This window comes from Phyllopteryx taeniolatus, chromosome 13 (assembly GCF_024500385.1).
Source record: "Phyllopteryx taeniolatus isolate TA_2022b chromosome 13, UOR_Ptae_1.2, whole genome shotgun sequence".
Classification (NCBI taxonomy): domain Eukaryota; kingdom Metazoa; phylum Chordata; class Actinopteri; order Syngnathiformes; family Syngnathidae; genus Phyllopteryx; species Phyllopteryx taeniolatus.
In genome coordinates this window covers 5,659,414-5,683,349 of record NC_084514.1, presented here as the reverse complement: position 1 = coordinate 5,683,349, position 23,936 = coordinate 5,659,414, and the positions used below count along the sequence as shown (strand labels likewise).

The 23,936-nt window shown below is 40.7% G+C and overlaps 2 long non-coding RNA genes across 2 annotated transcripts in view; one reads left to right on the top strand and one right to left on the bottom strand.

Annotated features, from left to right (window-relative positions):
* Nucleotides 1–281: 281 nt before the first annotated feature.
* LOC133487902 (uncharacterized) lies at nt 282–23,140 on the top strand. Its single transcript, XR_009791493.1, has 3 exons — nt 282–551; nt 21,953–22,190; nt 22,255–23,140. It is a non-coding gene; the product is annotated as an uncharacterized LOC133487902 (long non-coding RNA).
* The window catches only part of LOC133487903 (uncharacterized), a 29,395-nt gene continuing 13,194 nt past the window's right edge, over nt 7,736–23,936 (bottom strand). Inside the window, exon 2 of the long non-coding RNA XR_009791495.1 lies at nt 7,736–9,463. This is a non-coding gene — a long non-coding RNA (uncharacterized LOC133487903). The remainder of the gene's footprint in view (nt 9,464–23,936) is intronic.

Here is a 23,936-nt window from a genome sequence, read left to right as displayed (position 1 = left end):
GTCAGCTATTTATCTACAATGCATATACAGTAAACCAAAAATATGACTGTTCGCCTATTGCAGATGCAGTGCATCGCGGATTTTTTCTCATCATATTTACATTGCTGATAATTCGCCATAGCATGGGATTTATATTTATATATGGATAAAAAGCGCATTCTAGCCTAAAACATGTAAAAAAACAAACGGTAAAAAAAAATCATTAAAACACATGGCAAAAGACCTGTAACAGGAGAGTTAAAAAACTCAGTTGTGCTGAGCACTCAGATTTCCGAGTGACTTTGAAAGCGTCGCTCCTCGTTGTGTGCGTACAAGCCGAGTGAAAGTTTGTTGATGGCGGACATCTCGCACAATAACCGTGTTTCGTTACTTCATCCATAATTATCAGATAAATAGGCTAACGTCTCACCGTGTATTATTGGAAGACGTTACAAAACTTAATGCCAAGCTCTACAAAGCCGTCCAAACAAGGTACCTGCCGACTGGCAGTTAGCGGCGGAGGAACATGTTAGCATTAGCAGCTAGCAATACAATCGGCATCAATTTTAATGGTGAGTACCTTACTTTTATTTATTCATAATATTGTGTATGTTTAAGAGTATAGGAAATATTTATGAGTATAGTAGAGGTTAATAAGAATGTAGGGAAGATTAATAAGTGTTGGGAATGGGGGAAATTTGGACAGCTTAAAAATATTTAAAAGAAAAAAAAGGACATGGGTGCTACATCACGGAATTCACTTTTTGCAGGGGTGGTCCGGAAGCTAACGCCCCTCCGTGATAAACGAGGGTTCAAAGGTCCGAGCTTATCGAGACAGAATTTCATGTTTTCCATGAAAATACACTGGTGTGTAGCCTGGTGACGCTGCCCGTCAAAAGTTTTTGAAATACTGAAACAACTTTTTCTTGTCTAAACTATAGTTCTGATTAATTAATTTAATATTATCTTAATTTTTTTTTTTAATAAAGACATTTCCAAGTGACCCCAATCTTTTGAACGGTAGTGTATATATATCAATGGTAGACCGTCAAGGCCAGAAAGACCTTATCTGCTGTCCGACATTTACAACCTACATTGTAATTTGTCCCATATATTCATTTTTTTACAACGCACTATTGTCTTCATTTCGTAGCAATTTTCTTGGCTGGACTGCAATCATCTCCGACTATCATAACACTGGAACATTTCAAGCCTGAAAGCAGCACTGGTTCTTACCACAGCCTAACTGCCAATTCATACAATCAGAACGTTTACCTGGTTGTTTGAGTTCACTCTTGATGCACGAGCACACACTCAAGGGATTTGTTGGTGTAGAAGTCATTAAATAGTCTGTTTTTCAATACATGTTCCCTTTAAAATGTTGCAGTACAGTTTGCTTAATTTAGCCACTTATAAAGACATCGTGATGGAGATCTGAAATGTCACTGTGGGTTTATTTTATCACCATTTTGGGTGAGTAAGGAATATTCATGTTACGATGAATCAAAAATTGTTGCCATGCTCTTTAGTTTGTGCTTCGACTTTTCTTAATTTTGTTTGCATGTAATTACAGCAGGGAGGCTTACAGATTAGGCAGGCAATATTTCCATTTCCCTCTTGCGTCACTGTGTTTAATGAACATTGCAAATGTTTAAGATATTCATTATAATAATGCACACTCATTCGCTGTCTGGTTGTGTGTGGCTCATGTTGGTCTGCTTATCCCTTCTGCAACCTTATACAGTAATACCGTAAGACAAGCATACTGCACACACACTGTAGCTTCTGTCACAGCCTTCTTTGTAATATGATAAATAGATGAGATCGAGCATTTTGACGTTAATGCATATTGATGATGATACATGTGAGGTATAACTAATCATAATAGTACAACTGAGCTTTAAGACTACAGTAGAGTTGAATATCTTAAAGCTTGTTTAATTTGAAGGTTAACATTTTCAATAAAGATACGCCTTGAAACGTGGTACAGATTTTTGGAAGAGATGTATGTTTGACATCACAGCACACCTCACGACACCTCATTTCAGCCAGCATCGAAGGTTGTCACTACTTTCAGTGTATGATCGTTGGAGGTGATGGTCAGTAGTCACGTAGCAGAAGCGTTGGTTCTGCTGGTTTTCTTCATCTTAATTCTTATTTTTCTTGACTTAAACTTATAAACAAAAAGACAAGTGTATGACTTCAGCTTACTTCCTTGACAACAATCCATTAAGATGCGGATTTGGTGGCATGTTGTGGTGTATAAGAACATTTCAGAAAGGCTTAAAAAAAAAAAAAGTGTAAGGAGGTGGGTTTTTTAGTGAATAGCTGGAAAAGGGTACTGCAAAAGATGCCGATAATGAGCAACCTTTTGTGAATACAGGACTTTGATTTGCATATTCTGCAACTGGTGTCTTACATTTAAGTCCATCTGTTTGTGTTGTTTGGCAAGAAGAAGCACTGAGTGAAGATGTCGACTGTAACGTGCAGCTGTGCACCTTGGTAATGTTTTTACACTAAATTAATGATGGATTTCATGTTATACTTGTGTTTAACAAAATGATTGCAAATATAATTGAGCTCATTGGGAGATTTTGCTTTGAAAGTCGACCAGTTTGACGGACAAAGCTGAAGTACTGTAAAATGAATGTTTTGGAATCCTTGCACGGCGGGTCATGTTTGTACATTGTCACCAACTGTCATAAGAACAACTCTCTGGCAACACGTTGAGCTGATTGCCTCTCATTGTGTCGATTTGAAGCCCATCCAGCAGCAGATGCACAGTAAAACAAACAAACAAAAAACTAACTTGAAATAACTGATTTGAGTGATTCTGGCGCCTTGGCAAAAGCTAGGCTGCCACTGAGTGCTTCCCAGATTAGAAATGGGGCAGGTGATGAGGCGGCAGGCAGCTTTTTCACCCAGCAAATCAGTCTGAGAGGTGCAGAAAATCAGTGTGTGTGTGAGTCTCGTGGCGTAAATCACCACCGCAAATGAGAGCTGCTGACAAAGCGCCCGCTGGATAGTCAACAATAATAACACGAGAGAGAGAGAGAGAAAATGAGAGGCTACAAGAGAACAACAGAAACTATAAAACATGCTCCAGTATTTCACTAAATGCAGTTCAATATTTTTGCTAAGACACATGAAGAAATGCAGTCTGGCCAGTCACAGGACAGAACAATGCTCTAGAATTTGATTTTATGGTTCTTAAATTAGATATATTTTTGCTCTTTTAAAAGATCACCTGACATTATTAACTGAGTACGCTGCTGGCTTGTTTTATCCCCCAAAAAATGGTCAACGAAGTGATCTTAACGCTATTTTAAAAAAAAAAAAAAAAAAAAAGAAAAAAAAAAATCCTGTTACTGTAAATTACCAGTTGGTATTTAAAATTGTAATTTCTCAGTTGTGGATGCAACCTTCAGAAGCACACTGTTACTTTCTGCCCCCCCAAAAAAAACGACACGTCAGGCATAACCAAACCTAGCCCTAACCTGCTAGATATTTGAAAATTCCACGTTTTCTGGGAAAAGGGGCAAAAGCACTTATTCACAGGACATTTTCGGACCCTTTCAGTCAAGCAAAAAAGTCCAGGTAGACATTTTGAGGCTTAGGTGTTAAAGAGGTGTTAAAGAGGTGTTAATATTTCTCCGCCTCACGTAGCGTAGCAGCAGTCACCAAGGGGTGGGGTCTTAAAGGCCAATTAAAGCAGATGACCGCCGCCCTCAAACCGTCCATCTTGTGGTGCCTGTCCGTTGTCCATTTGCTTTTTGCTGCAACTCCAGCATGATGACAATAGAGGCACACTCCTGCCAATCACGGTCAATCAAACTTACCGTAATTTCTCGTGTATAATGTGCACCCATGTATAATACGCACCCCCAAAGTTGACCGCAAAATTCTGGAAAACCCTTCTACCTATGTATATTGCATTTTTACAATGCATGATTTTGCTTCTACCCATATGATCGAAACATGAAGTATTATCTGTATTTTGTTACTTTTTCAAATAATTATTCTGAAGTTAAGCTCTGTATTTGAACACGTAATACTTGATTTTTATTTACTTGCTGTTATTTAGAAATTCACAGCCCTACTTTTATTTAGTAAATGAGAAAACACACAGCTGTGCTCATATGTTTGATTACCCAGGCAGAATTTGTAAGATGGGTACAATTCTTTAAAGAAAACCTGAAGGGCCAAGCGAAACACACTTAATTTTATTTTAACGGGATTCAAATTAAACTGTCAAGCATCTCATAAAAGCATTATCATTGAACAAAACATAACCATCCATGCATCCATTTTCTACCGCTTATCCGAGGTCTGGTCGCGGGGGCAGTAGCTTTAGCAGGGATGCCCAGACTTCCCTCTCCCCAGCCACTTCATCCAGTTCTTCCAGGGGGATCCCGAGACGTTCCCAGGCCAGCCGAAGGATGTAGTCTCTCCAGCGTGTCCTGGGACGTCCCCGGGTTTTCCTTTCGGTCGGACGTGCCCGGAACACCTCACCAGGCAGGCGTCCGGGAGGCATCCGAATCAGATGCCCCAGCCACCTTATCTGGCTCCTCTCGATGTGTAGGAGCAGCGGCTCTCCTCTGAGATCCTCCCGGATGACCGACCTTCTCACCCTATCTCTAAGGGATAGCCCGGACACCCTGCAGAGGAAACTCATTTCGGCCGCTTGTATCCGGAATCTTGTTCTTTCGGTCACGACCCACAGCTTGTGACCATAGGTGAGGGTAGCAACGTAAATCGACCGGTAAATCGAGAGCTTCGCCTTTCGGCTTAGCTCCTTCTTTACCACAACAGATCGATACAAAGTCCGCATCACTGCAGACGCTGCACCGATCCACCTGTCGATCTCCAAAACATAACCATAAATAAATTTAATGATGGTTGTTGTTAAGTCATCAGTTGTATTCAAAACAACAATATTTCACAAATTCTGCCTGGGTATGTAAACTTATGAACACAACTTTACATATATGCACTCATGCGTACCCCTGTCATATTGGAATGAAAGTGTAGACTACACTTTTTTCATAACCTCTAGGTGGCGGTGGCATATTAGAATGAAAGTGTACACCTTTCTCATAACCTATAGGTGACGGTGGCAGATTGGAATGAAAGGGAACACCTTTCTCATAACCTCTAGGTGGTGGTGGCGGCATATTGGAATGAAAGTGTACAGCTTTTTCATAACCTCTTGACGGCGGCATACATTTATACAATGTGAAAAGTTCCCCCCCCCCCATTTTCCTCTATACCCATGTATAATGCGCACTATTGACTTTTGACAATTTTTGGGGGGGAGAAATGCACATTATACACGAGAAATTACGGTAATTGACTTTCCCACGATAAGACAGCTTTTCAGGTGAACATTATTTCACCGTCTGTTATTGTTAGAAAGAAGAGGAGGAGTGAGGAAAAAAATCCAGTCGAAATGTTTAACCTTTCCAAACACTTGCCTGACTCTGGAGCGGATTGCACCTCTACTCTAGCTTTTGTTTATTCTCGTCTTCTTTCTGTGACTGTTGGTGGGGGGTGGGAGAAATGTACTTTTTTTCTTTGACAGGAACCCCACAACAACTGTCAGAGACATTCAGCAGCAAAAAAGAAAAATGCAATGTCTGGAGTTGAGGGAGAATAAAAACAAAATATATTTTGTTTTCTCTTGCTGACTTGGGTATGGACGAGGCATAAAACAGGAAGCTGTGACAGAACTGGGCTGATTGAAGGTTTGGGGAAAAGGCATTTCTTGGAAAGCTCCCAAATAATATTTTAAAATAACATTTAACAAGGGATTTGAAAATACATTTAAACTTTTAACCCCAGCTTAGTCTCGTCTGGTTGCCCTAACATTTGCTCACCTCTCATTAGAAACAAAACATTATCACACCATATGGTTCTTTTAGAGCAGTGTTTCCCAACCTTTATTGAGCCAAGGCACATATTGTATATTAGAAAAATCTCAGAGAGAACACAACCAAACAAAAATGTCACAAAGTTTATATCGGTCGTTTTCATATAATTTCATTGAAAAAAGAAGACATGGCCGACTGAATTTCCTTTTGAAAGTCAATTACTTTTATTGATGTGTATTTGAATTATTAGCAGTTGTTGTCCATCAAAAGGTCATAATTGTTTCTAAGAAAAAGAAATTTCTAAATATTTTTCAAACATTTAATGCCAAAATGTCTTTATCGTCAGGTGTCTGAAATGAAGTTTTATGATTTGAAACATGTTTTCTGAAGATGCTAATTACATTTTGGGATAAATCAGATTTCCTTTTACAAACAGTCCTTCTTTGTCACTCAAGCGGTCTTTACTGTTAATGCCACTGGAGAGAGCCTCATTATGTTATTGCAATACACCAGAGGGATCTGTGAGCTGAAGTGCCAGGATGAGGCAACCATTTTGCATTCACCATTTTCTTGCATTTTTGCACCAAAAGTAATGGTTATTTCTGAGATATGAATGAGTATGTATGAATTTGTAAAGTGTTGGGGCTATTGCATGTCTTGACCATTATCAAAATTGTGTAAAGACAAACGTGTAATGGGTTTAATGAGTTAAGATAATGTATGGACTTGTATCAGCAGAAAGGCAACGCATGTAAATTGTGAAACTCACACGGTTTTTACGAAGCGGTTTGTCTTTACCGTTACGCACTTTTGTCTTCACCATTATAAAAAGTGTATTTCAATGGACCACGTCTATTTGCCCTGTGAATAAGGATTGCCTTTACTACGAATCCCTAAAATTTGGAATCATCAATAACTTTTTAAAAATAGGACATGGGTGCATTTCACATGTGCGTGTGAGCGCATTCGACAAGCGTGTGTATGACATTGAGTCGTGCGTATGAGAGCGTTTCACTAGTGTTTATGACAAAAAAGTAGTTATGAGGGAAAAACTTAAGCTTTCTTTAGTTCAATATTGTGTATGACAGCCTTGTAGTAGTCTGCCACCTAGTGGCATTTAATTGTTCTGCCTTTCACTGTATGTCACTGTTATAGAGGAACAAAGATATATCAAGTGAAGAAGATAAATCATTTTGAAATGTTTTTGAAACGTGAAATTGGATAATTTCCTGCTGTGCACTGGTTGCGAATCACTGTTTTAGAGGTTTTCTGGAAAATTAGGTTTCAAAAGTCAAACAAAATTGTCATTCAAAACCTGTCAGACTTCAGCTCTGTGACAACAACAGCAATTAAGGGAAAACGGATTATGTAAAAATATTAAAGCTATTAAGTAAAACCAAACTTTGTATGTATCTTTTTTCCTGGGGTGGCAGCAAAATAATGGCATATGATTTAAATAGCATGTATGTAAAACCACAATGGCTAATATCTTGTATAAAAAAACATCACCTATACAGTTATTTAAAGTTTTATGATGGGGACAAAGCCTGGAACAAATAAATTCACTTTATATTATTTCCTGTGGGAAAAATTGGTGTTAAAATGAGAACAACTTGAAGTCAAACAGCATCACAAGCATTGGTTACGTCCCACTTCAGAGGTTCCACTGTGATTTTGCTGCAAGACTTTAGACATGGTGCTACAATGCAGATTAAATCTAAAGTTTGGTTCCTTTTCACAAGTGCAAACTTGTTGGGCCCGTTACGGGAAGCTGATCCATGCGGGCCTATCATGAATGACAACAGAAAAAGAAGATGATGATGAAACAACACGAGGAGACGTTGTGGCACAGTGGGAGACAATGAGATGAAGACGAGGCAAAGAAATCAAAAGTCGACTTGTTTTTATTATGTATGAGAAAATATGTGGCACAGAGCTGCATTTTGAGGGCTCATATTTCCCCAAAATGGTACAGAAGACATTGTTTCTCCATTGCCACGATTCCATCATGCCGTAAAGTTCAGTTTGAATCATCACAGTATGGAAATGGAGAAGGCGACATAAATACAGTGGGGCCTTTTTTAGTGTCCCCCTACGTCCCTCTTCGGGATGCATCAAGGTTGAAGGCTGGTTCTGACAATGGTGAGGAGTCAGGGCCAGGAAGGCCTTCACTGCTAGCCTGAGCAATATCAGAAGCACTGACCTGCATTTACAACCTGAATTTCTTCCATGTAATTGCAATAATTCATTACCAACAGTCTGTTCTGTTCATTTCGGAGCTTGGATGTTCTGCTTCCAGTGTGCCTCTATGAGCTGCCATGTCAATCTAATCTGCCCAAGGCCTTAACCAATCAGATTTCAAATTCATCCTCACAGGGCCAGATCGCTGGCTCTTGACATCAGCATTTTCCCATTCTCTGATTGGTTGGTCCGAGCAAGTCAAGTTGGACTACCTAAACGCCTGTAACGATCTGTACACATTACATTTAATAATCGGTTATAATGTGTGTGTGTGTGTGTGTGTGTATGAAGTTATTTACCTTAATGTTGATTCAGAAATGCCCCAGATGATGTACGTGGCATTTAATTGCGTTTTTGTATAGTATTGTTTTCTATACTTGCGATCTAATAGTGGTGGTATCGACCATTTCGTAATGTTTGGGAAGAGGAAGCACCAGGGTACTTCCAGGTGGGAGAGAAACGAGAAGCTCCCGCTGACCTGAACTGAAATAACGACAGCAGCTTGTGTTTGGAGCTGGGCCGCCAGATATACCCCAAAAGGTTGAGTTTCATTTTTGTTTTTTCAATTCAATTTCACAAAATCTAACAGCGGAACCTGTGGAGATTCAATTGAGTGGATGTAAATAGTTGCACAGAGACGATCGCAAACCTATCCAGGGACAGACTGGGAACCGTACCTACATCATCGAGTTTGTGGAAGGAATTTTCTCACAGCAGCAGGTATGTATAAAATGCTTAGTTGGGTTGTCTTTGAGTCATTTAGCAAAACAAAATGGTTAGCCTGCTAGCTAACGGCAGCTCTTCAGTGCTCCTTCCATTTCACTGTCAAAAAGAGCATCTGTGCCATTAATTAAAAAAAATACAAAAGTCAATTAGTCTGTATGTCTTGAATTTCTACCATGTCTATTGTTTAATCGTTTTGAAATGTTCATTACAGCTGGCGTGCCGTCTACTTTCCAAGCAGTTTAAATCATGTCAAATCTTTTCGACTGACGCTTCACACATGCAAACTACGGCAGTAGAGAAGAAGAATCATCATACAAACCATTCACCCTTTTTTTTGCAATCGCTCTGTCTGTAAGGTTTTGTTTGCGAGAGGTGCCATCGTCATGGGTACCATATGCACGGCCCTCCACTGGTTTCTGATCAAGTGACAAAAGCCATATTTAATGAAATAGCCCGAGAAAAGGAAGCGTGTATTGTGTATTGCACTCTTCAGGTGTGGCGGGTAACCTGCAGATGGAGTCGGACCATACCAGCCTGCAGACCAGCTGCTCATCCACTGCGGGGAGGCCTCTCAATCCCTCTGCCGGTTCGCTCATGCCCTTTCCACCACTTTCAGTGGTAGATACAACCTCACCAGTCCCTTGTCGCTACAACCAGAGAGAAGAAATGTCTCAGAAAAGGAAGGGGTAGTGTATAGGTGGGGGTAGCAGAAGGTTGGCGGATAAGGCGCAGGTAGGAGATGGCGATGTGATTTGTGACAGCGTGATACTCCCTAACACGATTTCGCCTCCACCGGCCTCCTGCTGCGTCAACAATAAGCTCCTGCCGGTTTCGATACGGCATCGTGAGATTTTCTGCTTTACCTTTCCTCCACGTACACCTCCTCGCTCACCACTTCTTCACGCATAACACCTGCCTTCATGTCGCTTTGTTATTTTGGTCTCGTTAATACACTTGTCTGTCCGCCTGTTTCTTTTCACCCGCAGCCTTGAATTGCAATCTACTGCTCGGAGATACAGCATCAAATAGAAAATAAAAGTGCAGAAGAAGAGATGAAACAGAAGAGAAATGAGTCTGGAAGAAGTCTTGCCTCATGGATTTTTAAAAATTCATTGCAAAGTGATGACAGGCTAATATTCCTGGTGGTAAATTGATCAAACTGGTCGCCTGAGAAATGTGGCGTGCTTGCAGAACAACTGTAGCCAAACAAAATGATATTTTAAGGCAGACTCACACTTCGGCTCCCTGAGAATGTCACGCCAAAGGTGCTGAAACAACAAAAATTGCACTATGTTGAATCCTCATGAAAAAGTCCCTGACTCTGAACATCTTTTGTAGAGAGTTAGTAATCGGTGAAGAGTGGTGACATTTTCAAGACAAACATTTTTTTTTAGGTCATCATAACATTGTAACAAAACATCTGTAAATCTTCAAAACCCCTCATCAAGAACTTGAATTAGGAGTCTTACTCAATGGGCTTTGTTGCTAATTAAATTTTGACCTTATTACTTGTTGCGTTTAGGTCAGTTGCCACCAAAAACTAGATGAGCTGCTCACAAAAAATAAGAGAAAAGTTAGGGTAAACCTAAAATGCAATTTAACAGGTGAACCTCATTTGACCCACTCCCCTCATGCAGGAGGCTACGGAGCAGCCCATGTTGGACCACAAAGCTGAGGAAAGCTTCATCCCGGAATCTGTGAGACCATAAAACTCAACCAGTCGTTTGTAGCCCCAACATCAGCATTAATTGCATGTGCTTTGACAACTCTCGTTTTCTATCAACTAATCTCAACCACTACTTGTAATCAAATCCCTAATGTTTCATCTAAATATAAAGGAGTCATGTCAGTGCCCATTAACAGCAAGGAGTGGCAACTATTTAGCCTCTGGTTAAATGTGTCTCGAAGCAAAGTTGAATGCAACTAGAGGCCGCGCATCGCCTGACTGACCAGTCGGGTTTAGCCGACCGTGAATGACGAGCCATCAGCGTGAGGCCCTCTAGACTGGCAGATGCTAATTTAGGTCCATAATGATGCACGCGCGCAAGCAACATTTTAAAATGTTTTCATTTTTGGGCATTTTGCATCACTTCAGGAAAAGACATCAAATTTCAGGGTTGAGAAATGACATTCATCGCTGGTCAGGTCAAATTTGATTCCAACAGTATGTAAGCGTTTAAGACGCTAAGTGAAGCTTATGCAGGGATGAGATGCTCATCTCTCCATATTTGCGAGACGTGAGTGGACGGATGGTTGCACGCCTCCTCATTTGAGCCTCGCGTGTCTCAGGATAACAGCGGACCACAAGACCTTGATTAAGAAAAAATAAATCGGTCAATAGCATTGCTTGAAAAGCCGCTTGCAACCTTTTGTTTAATGACTCGTAAAAGTCGTCGTGACACCAGCTTTCTAAGGCTGCATTTATATTGATTTGCATTTCCAATTTAGTGCCTATATACGATTTATTTGACCATTTACTTAACATCAACATATTCAATATGTTAACCCTCAGGCCTTGTTTGATTTTACCACCCTTTCAGCTTGTTCATTTCTGACCATGGACAGATGTCATTTTTAAGATTTCAGAGGATGTTTTTGTTCTTGTCATTAGTATAAAATATTTTTTTAAATAACTTCAATTTTCAGTTTGTTTGTACAATGCAGAGATTATAAAAATACCTCAAAGATGAAATGTGTATATATTCTCTCCACCGTTTTTTTTGTCCCTGTTGCTAATAGTACAGTCTTTCCACAGCCAGCAGAGGGAGCTTCCACTTCTTAAATTCAAATGTAACTCTTCTTCATTGTCAGCAGAGAGCTCCACTTCTAATCAAAATTGCCTCATTGCATTGGATTGCAGTAAACCATATAACACAGAGAAACAAAGAACATCACATGACATTGCTTTGTCCAAAAAAAATGGAAAACACTAATCTGTTGCAAAATACCCAAATTGTATGATTCAATCCAATAATTAACTAGACATTAAAAAGTCAATTTTGCAAAATTTATCAGAGATTAAACTGACTTGTTGTAATTTACGCTCACCTTAAACCACCCAAAGCACAACTCTTGCAAGTCATTTGGAGGAGTTCACATTGGCACTGCACTCTTCACCTTCAAGCGGGAGAGCCTTTGAAATGAGAGGCTACTCAACCATGAACACACGCTCACCTCCAACCCATTAACAAGTCCATTTAATTCATAACACAGGTGAACAGTGAGGCACTTCTATTAAAATTGGAAATGGCATTGGTGGAGGGGAAAAAACAAAATCGCATTGAGCCGCCAGTGGCGAGAGAGAGAATGTGAGAGACATTTGGTGAAGCATAGCGAGGGTTTTCAGATGAGGGGGGACTTCACAGGTAAAAAGAAGTAGAAATGTAATTTTTAATTTTTTTTTCAGATGCAAAAGGTCACACGGCGAGCGGTACAATGAATGCGCCACCGTTGGTGATTGCTTCACATTCATTCATTAACAAGCCTACCGTGCTTCGAGGCACAAAACTGAAGATTAGGAACCTTTTCCTCTGCCCGCCTTCTGCTCACCGCTTCTATTTTTTATGCTCGAGGCACACGCCATCCTGTTTCATTATTTAGTTTCTAATTAAAGCACCTGCAGTTATGCCTGGACTGGCTTCAGTGTTCACTGGACATCATATCTCCCTGTGGTGGCACTCAGCGGCACAAGTCAGTCTTCATCTGTCTTTGCCCGAAACTTTAAATTCTCTGCCCGAATGTCATCTTTGTAATAACCATTCTTTTTCTCTCGGAAGTGCCATTAATCCGTTATAACCGCCCAATTACAACCGACAATCTTTTGAACATGTTTTAAAGTAAGAAAAATAGCGCTCTATTGTATTGTAAAGTACTGTATGAAAACATACACTAACAGTAATTCATAGAATGTCAAGAATTGAGGGAGCAGTCTAATGCATACATATAATACACTTCGATTTGATGATGAAACACGAAAAAGACGGTCGCAATTAAGCTGCAGTAATAGTCTTTTTTTTTTATTTTTTTTTTTTTTATACAAAGCATGATAACGAATATATGCCTGTGATTATTGTTATTTGCTTTGTATGTCTTGTACTCTGCATTCCAATTACCAGTTGTTTAAGGGTTTATAACTACCACATCCCTGCTGCTGTGACTTAGCTCTGGGCACTGGATGGAGTCAATGTAGTCCACATTCCACACTTGGCTGATGCGGCCCAGTTTCTCATTGCCCTCAATCTCCACTTGAAACAAATGTGACAAAGTGAATACAGAACACCGGTCTTTCTCCTAAATTGTTGCTGTTTGTTAGATAGAATCGCGGTTTGAACTGAGACGTTCAATGCGCTGTGACTTTTGCAGTTTCTATGCAGAAAAGGGGACAAACCAAAGAAAGTAGAGCTCAGCCAAGATCGTACTCCGTAGTGGAAAAGCTTTCTCCCAACACGTTCAAGGTAGCGAAACTTTGTGTCTTTTGTTCAGTCCTTTTAGACCACACTTTTACTCTTAACACTTGAGTCAGCCATTCTAATAGTCCTTAATAATTGTCCTTTATTGAACAATGTCAAAACTTAATGTTGCTTTCCGAAATTGCACTCTTTAAGTAAACTCCGATTGAAATGACAAATACATTTAATTGTACAACTACTGAAATACAGCGGTATATATTTCTAAATTATTCCTATAAGTTAAAAAAAACTTTGTTTCAACCATAATTTGATACACTGTCGCCGCCATGTTTAGCGTGCGCAAAGAATTCTGGGAATGATGACGTAGAATGGCTGTTGTAAAATTGTTATGTTGCTGCTCTCTGCGGAGCTAAGCTAGCCACTTGCGAACAACTTTTATGGTCAGTGAAAAGAGTTAAAAATGCCCTACTGCGCCGCTTTGGGATGCAATTTCCAATCATGGCGGAATGCAAAAATGGAGGTAAGCCTTCATAGCTTTCCCAAAAAGATCAAGTTGAGGAAACGGTGGGAGGATGTTGCCGGAAGATTGTTCGAAGCCCTTGATCGCCCCCAGCTCACGAGCGAGCTCACCGGTGTGTCTGGGTATAAACAACGGCAAATAAGTGTTTGATCAGCATTCCTCAACTTTCTCAGTCTTTTTTTGCCACCTGTCCCAGCTTTTTTGGAACATGTTGCATAAAATTCTAAGTTAATGATTATTTGCTAAAAACAATAACGTTTATCAGTTTGAACATTAAATATCTTGTAGTGTATTCAATTAAATATAGGTTGATTTGCAAATCATTGTATTCTGTTTTTATTTATGTTTCACACAACGTCCCAAGGCAGCACGGTGGACGACTGGTTAGAGCATCTGCCTCACAGTTCTGAGGACCGGGGTTCTAATCCCAGCCCCGCCTGTGTGGAGTTTGCATGTTCTCCCCGTGCCTGCGTGGGTTTTCTCCGGGCACTCCGGTTTCCTCCCACATCCCAATAACATGCATTAATTGCACATAGGTGTGAGTGTGAGTGTGAATGTTTTTTTTTTTTTTTTACTGTGAAGAGCAACATACAGTAGGGGTCAAGAAACAATCCATTCAGGATAGAAACATGAAATTCTCAGAGACGATTGACTTATCGGCATTTGTTTGAACCAACCAACTGGCCAGTGGGCACAGTTTCACAAAGCGCGACACATTCACGGATCAATGCATCATGTTTGGATCGTGCCGAGTGTTAAATGCTGACAATGTATCCATCGATTTGGCTCGTTCTGTCGGCATCGATGAGTTGAGCAATGGGAAAGGCAGCAGTAACCTTTAGATCAGGGAACGGGAACCTTATTCCTGTCAGTTTTTATAAAGTCACCCAATACATATATATATATATATATATATATATATATAATGAGTATTAAATGTGTTTGGGGCTTCTTAAGGGTTACTCTGAGATTTGATTTAGGACCCGTTACTGCGGTGCAAAATCTTGGTTGAAAGTGGCTCGGAAGTCTGTCATGCAAGTCTCAAGATCCCAAACCCGAAAAGACACATTTTGGTTTGGAGCAGTCATTTTACAGTAAGTTTGCCAATTTGAAATTGCTTTCTTATTATTCTTCAGCCAAATAAAGGCTGTCTGGTTTAATGATAATAGTGGCCACATCATCCCTCAAAGCAATGTTAGCTACAGCCTTATGCAAATATGCAAACAGAAGATCCAGGTTTCTGTGGTGACGCTTAGAAAAATGATAATCGGGCGCCTCAATAGATGACAAATGATTGCTAAAATGAGTAGTATGTGTCGAAAAAGAAGGACAATGTGTTTGCATGTTAATCCAACAGACAACGCTTCTTGAGCCACATATGACCGATTACCGGTAAACAACATTATAATGGACTGTAATTAGAATACAAACAATCTGCTGAGTTGACGAAACACAGATGACTTGAGCCGAGCGCGTTTCCGTCGTGCCGTCCTGGCATTTAATGTGCTGTCGCATCACCTTCCGCTAATGAACTTAAGCATTACCGCCGGGGACGTGACCAAACTTGATAGCCAGCTCCAAACGAGCACAACCGCAGAGGAGGTGGAAAGGTCACATGCTGTCCAAGAAGCTCACTAATGATGCCACTAACTGCCTAAATAAAGGCGAACGGGGGAAAAGTGCTGATGTGGATGGTGGAATAAAACAACAACACAAACTTGCCATAGCCTCCAACTGGGTCATCTTATACGCTGACTCTCACCCCTAATTTTCACTTCCAGTAAAGCTTCATTGTATTTTCTTGCACTGTAGTTTTCCTCCCACATCCCCAAAAACATGCGTGGTAGGTTGATTGAAGACTCTAAATTTCACGTAGGTGTGAATGTGAGCGCGAATGGTTGTTTGTTTCTATGTGCCCTGCGATTGGCTGGCGACCGGTTCAGGGTGTATCCCGCCTCCCGCCCGAAGATAGCTCGGATAGGCTCCAGCAACCCGCGACCCTAGTGAGGATAAGCGGTAAAAGAAATTGGATGGATGGATGTAGTTTGTCTGCAGAAATGACAAATGCTTCATAAGTGACAGCTAGTTCATATAATATGGCGGTGAAGTGCATGCCAACTCAACAATGGTCACAAAACCCCCACATTTTAAAGCCATTTAAGCCAATCAGGAGCCTCGAGAAGGTCGTCCCATAAAGACCTTTTCCCCGCGTTGTCTCAACCTTTGGCAATTGCGCTGATGCGACCTCTAGGAAACAAACAGTTCCATGTCGTTTGAGCAAGGCAGAGCGATTGAGAAAACAGGGTAAATGGCCTTTTTTTGGTTTGTTTTTATATATATATATATATATATATATAAAAGAAATAAACCACAAACTACATGGCATGACTGTCAAGGAACAATGGGATTGCCCCTATTGGTACGCATGGTACAGGGAAAACGTAATTTTACTTCTGAAAGCCCATGCGACATGACATGGCATTTTCGATTGCCTGTTACATCGGGGACGTGGCGCTGTTGTTCACCTGCAATTCAAATTTAAAATTGCAACAAAACGAGTTGCTGACTCAGGAGTCACTAAACTAACCAATTTGCAGAACCCCGCACGCTGTGCGGCAGTTCAGTCATGTTCAGACAAATGGCAATCAAAAGCCATACATGAAGTGATGTTTGGGGAAGGTAACAAACAATGCTGCATTAATGAGCAAAGAAATTTGCAGCAAAAAAAATCTGTGAAAAGGATCTTTTTTAAGAATCTAATCGAGAGCGCATTTTCCCATCAATGGCCAGTCAGTGCTATGGGAGCTTTTGTTTCTGTCGTCCTGGCAAAGCGTCCTGCCGGCGGCGCCTGATGGGTTTGTTCCGCCGCGCATTCATTACCCCAATAGCACTACCCTCCGTCTGCGCACCCCTCTGACCTCCTTCCGTTCTTCCTCTTGGCTCCCGTTTGCTTCGGCTGGTGTGAAACAGGAAGCGAGGCGCCATGCGATGCGGGCGAATGTGATGCCAGCTTGTACGCACACACACCCACACGCACACAATGAAATGGGCGCCTGCAGGGATCTGAATGGCCTCTCAGATGCCCACAAAAAGAGACATGGACCCTCAAAAACACAACGGCCTTCTCTATTCAAACATGCATGACATGCCAGCAGTGGCCACCTGCCCGTTTTACACACACACACACACACAGACACACACAGATTAACAACATTTCCATTCATTTCAGTGTGGAAAGTAGATTTGAGTAAAAGTTGAAACCACTCTAGTCGCAAGGGTAGGCCACATGCCTGTTGTCATGGTAACAAAAGCAGGACTCACCATTGGGCCACTTGCATGAGACGGGCTCAACCCCTAAAAATGGGCTAATTTCAACAAGACAAGAAATGTGGTGTACGATAATTCTATACCCTTGGGGTATTTTGACAAAAGCATGTCACAGAGATTTTAAATTGTAGGGGGACGGATGCAAAATATGTCTCAGTTAAAAAGATGCTAATCGATTTTTCCGAGCCGCTTCAGTGGCACACAAAGCGCATCTCAATTTGCACAGCATTTAAAATGTCAAGTTGTTTGTACGTTTTCAAAGCGAAGCAAACCATTTGCTTAATTTGCTGCATGCTCTTTTGGACACGTCGAGGAAAAAAATAAATAATAAATCAGGCTGCAAATATGAAGCATATCTCTCTATATCCATTTGTGTCAACCTCTGCTTGATCCTTACACTGTGTGTGTGTTTGTGTGTTTGTGTGCGTGCGTGTTTATCCAGCATTTGTCAGGTCCAAAAAGCAGACTCGTGAAGATTGATAGGGGTTATATTTTGAGAACACGTCATTCATCAGAACTTGACAAATCCATATCTGACACAAAAACAAAAAAAAAACCACCATCGCCACAAGCAGCCGTGTCGACCCTGGATGAGTGTGTTTTGTTTCTGATGAAATCTGAGGCCCGTTCGCGTGTGTTTGTGTGTGAGAAGACAGGCTGCCAGTGTGGTCGGGTCTCCGTTTGGACGCCAAGGCGGATTGACAGCGGTGGATAGGACAATATTTATCTACAACTCGACTGAGGAAAATAGTTTGTCCCCGGAGACATTTTCATCGATTGCAACATAGATCCTCCTACCCCCACTCCTCCTCTAAACAACCCCCACCCTAATCCTATCCACTGAAAAATGACTAATCTCATGACGGGTGTTCTCCGTCTGGGTCAGGATGTCATTTCGACTGAACAAGATATTCTTACTTTCACACAAAGATGCATTTTTACAGTTTGGAGTCAGTCCCAAAATCCAATTATTATTATTTTTTTAATCACATAAGTCCTCCGTTAAAACTAACCAAAACAGCAGCACCGACCAAGGCACACAATGAATCTCTCACACTTCACAGGGGATAAGAAACGAGCTGTGCAACGACTAGCAAAAATCTGCGAGTATTTGTTTCCCATCCTGAGAAGGTTTGTAATTGTCTATAAATTCCACAAGATTGCGGCAAAGCACTACATATGTCCAAATGAAACTCCTCAACTCACTTCAGCATACTACCTTAACACCAAGAGGCCACCAGATGGGGCACAAAAACAGTGATTATTTCAGTATATAGAATACATTCCCAAACAAATCTGGGAATTTGTGAACTTCGAATATGCGAGGGTTCACCGTATACTGCTACAAGTAATTTCATATTACAGTTGTGACTTCCGATACAACTCCAAAAACTTACCTCCCACGTATCCCCATTTCCCCATCGATTTGAATGGAAATGTCATCAATCCTTTTTAGCAACAGGTGTTGCATAAATATTGATGTTTTGGGGCGCGACACCACTTCTTTGTTCCACGCAGTTCATAATAGCTCATTTTATGTCCTTTTAAACTCCGCTTTCACTTGAAATATATTTGAAAGTACCTGATAGTATTCAAAAAATGCATTCGTACAAATAAAGGCCTCTGCTCAATAGCCTTGAGTAAATATCCCCCTCCCAAATGAATAGTATTGCAGCATCTCTGGAAAAATAAAAATTGTGCGTACAAATGTTAATTGGGCATATTTTCACGTCAACGCCATTGCTTATTGTAGATGTGTCAGTCTCGTGTTAGGCTTAGACACATCTGTTCGTCGAGTCGATACCTCCCCAGGAGGAACGTATCTCCCTGGACTTAAAGGTAAATTCCAAACAGATGTGGCCGTGGTCGTGTGAACATAAACCGGTTTGATGAGACAATTCTGCAAAAACGTTTAGGGCGAAATTCTCCAAACAGTTGAATGAATTCATCTGTAGCCTCAGTAGATTTGCTATGGTTCCAATGTTCTATTCCTTTGAAGTGTATTGAAATCCGGATTTTGTTTGCCAAAAACCTAATGTTTCTTCAGTGACTCATGGGGAAGTATCTCAGGGTAGAGGTGTTGTTGTTTTTGCCGCTACCGGGGGGATTCCCAACAAGCACCACTGCAGGCCCATCTGTTCTCCATTGGTACGCTGACCCGCACCGCAGCTGCCCTGTCACGACGTTGTTATTTAAAAGGTACAACGCGACCCGCCATCTGCGCATCCGTCACCCGTGGCGCTTGACTAAAACGACGGCAGTGTAATAAATGTTACATATATTAGTAGACAAAATACGTCTTGAACCGAAGCTTCTGGTCGCTTCCTGATTGGCTCGGGTTCCGTTTGACGACACAATCACGGAGTCCGAGGCTCGGCCCGACTCTGTGTTGACCGCGCCCGAGGATTTGCCAACGTAAATACTGAACAGCTTGAACATTTATGCTTATCCTCTGACTCTTATTGTACGCCACACCGCAGGATAATCGCTCAGGGTAATCTTTCAGAGACATCAGATAATCGAGCCTCTGGTGGTTTTGATCAGAAGTCGGGGAAAATGCTCCAATATGCCCCCATTATCAGTGTGTGTGTGTGTGTGTGTGTGTGTACCCCGCTTAACTGTGAACAAAAGTACTTGGACACCGCCACAACGGTCTTTGGACTTCTCTGACCAACGTCACCGTTTCGAAAAACAACAGGACAAAATCACACGCAGAGTTAATGATTTGATGCTAGCCGAAATGAAGTCTAGTGAGGTCACACTCGACGGCAGTTTGGAGCATATTATTCTGCGAGAGTTTTCCTCCGACTCGAAATTGTACAACTTTTGAAGCGTTGTGACTTCGAGGCAGCTTTGTACAAAGTATCTGGAATGTGAATGTCATGGCCTCATTTGACTTCAATGCAACACTCACTTCGTCTCTGGATGAATCGCCACAAAAATGTCCTCATCCGGGGGGGGGGGGGAACAGATGGAATAAAAATGAGGCACTGTTTTCAATGTGCTTTTCCTTTCCTTTTTCTCCACCCTGTAACAAATGATTGCTTTTTATTGTCTTTCTCACACCATTTCCCTTCTTGCCTCCAAGTCATTGCTGAACTAAACTACCCTAAACGTCATTGGACTCAAATAATCAGTGACTGATTAGTGAGCTGTGAGGTGAACGCGCCTGCCCTTGGGGGGGTCTCCTGTCTGCTTATTTAAGGCAGCTTTTTTATGTTTTATTGAAAGGTCACTGGCGGCGTGGAGACGACTCTGAAAAGGAGCCGTTGTGGTTATCTGTGGAACATTAGAGGGCATGAATATAGATTTTATTTTCATTCTTTCCACCTCGCTTTGTGTGTGTTTGTGTGGGTGCGGGAGTTGCTGTGTCTGTGTGTGTTTTGCTCTGGCTCACCTTCTCTTTCTTTCTGCGTCCGCCCTTGCAATCATCACAGCCATTCATATCGGATTTCGCTATTCTCTCAAGGTGACGAGGGCAGGGCACAAAGAATAAAAGGCAAAAACAAGGAAACACAAACAACAACAAAAACGATATTGGCTGTCTACTGGTAAAAGAGAGACAGCGGTGGCAAAGAATCGACGATTCTTTTTCCCGCATTGATTTCTGACGACAAAGGTGGCGAGTCGAGGAATACAAGGTGAAAATAGAGACATTTTCGAGCGAAACGTGACGACGGCAGTGGAGCGAAACCTCAGCGGGCAAGGGGGGACCAGGGTCGAGAACATGTCGAAAGAAAATTCACTGCACTGAATACCCAAGAGAAGCCATTGTGTGTTTGTGCATTCTTCAAACCGACTGGAGGCCTTCTGCGAAGGGCTCAATAAGGAGTGGGAATCGATAGACGCGTCTTCACAAAAAGAAGAACCTCGCAATGCCACCTTAGGTTTTGCTGTACCTTAACATTTGAAGAGTCATCCAGAATATCGGTCATCAATATGCCCCAAGGTTCAAACAAAGACCAAAGCGTAACTCACACCACCAATTGAACAGGGAAATAATACGCATTTTTTAAATTATTATTATTCTTGCTTGTACATACATTTAATTTCAATTTGCAGATTTTTTTATTTTTTTTTAACCTACCTTGAGTGTGTAATTTGCTGAAAACTCACCTCTTTGCTCTTTTGATGCCAGGCCAATGCAATAAAAGTAGTGCTTTGCCGCCCTCTCTGTGGCATCTACCTATTGAGGCAGGGTGCCAATTACTGACCGATTTCTCATTCGCGGTAGGGCTGGGGAACACTTTATACATGCAGTTGGGGCTCTGGTAGGGCTAAATCTGGTAAATTCTGCCTGTATTTCTGACTAATTGGTATATTTCTCATAAGATTCCCAAAAATCATTCTCGTAAAAGTTTGACAGTTTTTCTCCATACATTATGATTTTATTCTCACAAAATTAATATTTTTCTTGTTGTTGTAATATTCAAACTTTGTTTGTCTCATAACAATATAGCTTTCTTTTGTCTTTCTGCTTTTATTTTCTTTACAGGCACCTGCTTCCCCCCATGTGCTGGGCTTTGCTTCCACAAGTAGAAGCCACTTGCCTAGCCACAACGCCCTAGCTTCACACCTGTTCTTCAGGAGCAGTCGTTTGCAAATTCAATAATAATAACAAATAATGTATTTCTTTTAAAGAACAAAAATATGGAAGCTGAAGAAATTTGATCTCAATTTCTTGTTTACATTTTTAATGCACAACAGGGTTAACACTCCTGTTATGTTGTGGATCCATCATGGAAAAATAGAAACTATCAAGGCTTTCTCTTGACTAATTTTAAATCCATCAGTAGACAATTTGTTCAGGGCATGTTTTACTTTTGTGAGCCAAAACATCTTTTGGTTTTAAATATTGGCTTTTTTTTTTTTTTTCACAGATGAGATCATGGAGAAAAAAATCAGTGACTTCTCGATGCACTTGGACTGCTTTGATGTCGTCGTTACTGGTGATGAAAATTGGCCCGTTTCTCCGTGAGTTGCTCCGCTCACTTTCACTGGGAGCTCCCCAGTTTAATTGCAACCGTGCCTACGCTTCGAGCGCAAAGCCATCAATAACCATCCTTGTAACACGAAGACAGCCCAGATACAAATCACATTTGGACAAGAGGAGTGAAGGTACATGACATTTGGTTAAATATGCTGCATTTACTAGATGGAACACATGTTAATGTTTACTCAGAAACAGGTGGGGAGGAAATGGAGTCCGGGGGAGTCATTTCCCATCATGTCCAAGTTATTGATGACCCTCAGCCTGACTGGGAAGCCTGCTAGCTGCTTTCCATTCAGATTCTCGATTCCACATTCAATTGAAAGCCTGGCGCAGTTCTTCCTGGTGATTGGGGTTGTTTTTACAGCGTCTACCTGCATCAAACCTTTTTAGTCCAACATTTTCGAGGCAGTACATTTGCATTTCGATGCTTTGTCAGAAAAGAGCCAGGACGGGTGTCACAAAAGATATATTTCAAACACAAACTACAAGTTTTCCCCTTCAATGTAACACCTGTAAAATATTTAAGCGTGACCTCATCACGATGCAGCCATTCAACGTTTTCCACATTTCACGTATATTCATGTCCTCCGTCCATTCATTAATCACTGCCTGCCTTCCCAGTTAACATGGATATTTGACTACTAAAGCCGTCAATGGCAGTGAATGTGTTAAGCAATGAGGAAAATGATGAGACTGAATTTACAGTGTTGACATATGGGGCAATACATATAAAACCAACAATTACCCTATTTTCAAGTTACAGAAAAGAGATATAAGAATTATGAATCCAATTTAAATATATAGAACCAACAAATTCATTATTTATCAAATGAAATACTTGATATTTAGTTTAATTTTAAACAGCACAAATAATGTGCAAAGTACACAATGATATACTTTGCCACAGTATTCAAAAGCTGTTTGAAATTAGAGTTGTTGTGCATTTCTGTTAGAGGTGTTATTTTGTGGAACGATTACGAAAATGATCTGAAAATGTGTGGTTCATTTACACTTTTTTAAAGTATGTTTAAAACTAAAGTACCGGTACTAGAAAAATATAGGAATTAGTCATAAACAAAAGAAATTGTAATATATATATATATATATATATATATATATATATATATATAGTCACTGTGTTAACTTGACTATTGGGACAACTTTGTGCATTGAGTCTGTTTTTCCTTTATTAATTTAGTTGTGAAATGTATATAGTGAAATGTTGAAACTTGTCTGGGATTACAATTCAATAAGATTACAATTCTTTGTGTTATTCCCATATTATTCTTTATTCCAAAACTTTGTGCTCATCAAGTTTTAACCGTCAAGCATACAAGCTCACCTCCATCCACTGCACTTTTTCTCCAATGGAAGCCATTACAGTGACTTTCTCTAAGCGCTTTAGGCTAATTAATTTATGGCGCAGCACTGTGACATCCTTTCAGCACTTACAATGTGGTCAAGTCGCTTCATAACTCAGTTCATTCAGTTTTTTTTTTTTTGTATGCCTCTGTGGGTAACCACAAAGCGGCGTTTGCTAATGTGTGCAGGATGACGGTTTGAGCAGCATAACTTCTCTCGCGAGTAGTCTTGAATCATATCGCATCCAGGCAACTGAAGTGTACTTCCAATTGATCCGATCTTGTAATAGTGTTTATCGTGAAATTATTATTTACTACAAAGAACGTATCTTTGTTCTTTTATTTAGAGATTTTTGTTTGGTGGTGTAGTGTCAGATTTGTGAAATGTAAAATATGTGCCTTGTTTGAATAAAGGTTGGGAAACGCTGGATTAATTTATATTAGCAAAACAATCATATCAGTGTATAGAATTTGGCTGACCCCAGGTAACAAGCTAAAGGCTGAAGGTTT